Below are 1,056 nucleotides of genomic sequence, written 5' to 3'. Positions count from 1 at the left end.
TGTGTGTGTATTGTTTATTGCTGCGGCTGAGCGCCCCGCCCTCTTGACAAGACGTCACGTCCGGAAACTTTTTTTTTAATATAACCAACGCAGGAGTTGATGTTAGAGATTAAAAAAAAAACCTGTAACAGTAAGTATACAAGGAAATTTTTGCAAAAGAAAACACGTATTATTCCAGGTGAAGTTTTTTGTTTGTTTGTTTGGGAATAGACATATTAACAAGTCTAATTTGTATGGCAGAAATATCCTTAAAATTTTACTTCAAACAGGAAGGACACTACTGAAGAAAATCTATTTCAGGCTAATTCCAAACTCTAATAAATTAATCAGAAATAAATTACAATCGCACAATCCGGTGTCACCCAGATGAGGATGGGTTCCCTTTTGAGTCTGGTTCTTCTCAAGGTTTCTTCCTCATGTCGTTTCAGGGAGTTTTTCCTTGCCACCGTCGCCTCTGGCTCATTAGGGATAAATTGGTCAGTTTAAATGTTATATCCGGATTTCTGTAAAGATGCTTTGTGACAATGTCCATTGTTTAAAGTGATATGGAAATAAAATAAAATAAAATAAAAATACAAACGTTCAACCACTCGCTCCTGAGATATCACAGGAATCTCAGACGGACAACACGAACACACCCCGTACTACTCAGCAGTGACGGAGGCATAGCAATATAAACTGGAAAAGAGCCTGGCTGTTAAGTTTTATCACTAATAAGGCAAAAGAGATACATTTTAAGCTTTGTCATACTATTTACCTTTAAACTCATTACTCATATGTTGATGAGTCATAAATTCTTTTTGAGGGCAAAGTAAAGAAACGTTTTTTTTTTAATGTAACATTTCAGAGTAAATTTGGAAAGATTTAGCTTGTTATATATTTAATCCTTCAGGAATTAATTGCTTAGTCATTCTTAGAGATATATCATGTTTTATTTTTAAAAAATAATATGGGAAATCTATAATAGAAATATGATGAAATGTTCCCTTTTCAAGAATCTTCAAGATACAAGTTCAAGAATTTTTAATTATTTAGATAACTGTGGTGCAAATAAAC

The sequence above is a fragment of the Ictalurus furcatus genome, chromosome 12 (assembly GCF_023375685.1).
Source record: "Ictalurus furcatus strain D&B chromosome 12, Billie_1.0, whole genome shotgun sequence".
Lineage (NCBI taxonomy): Eukaryota > Metazoa > Chordata > Actinopteri > Siluriformes > Ictaluridae > Ictalurus > Ictalurus furcatus.
This window is presented reverse-complemented; position numbering follows the sequence as displayed.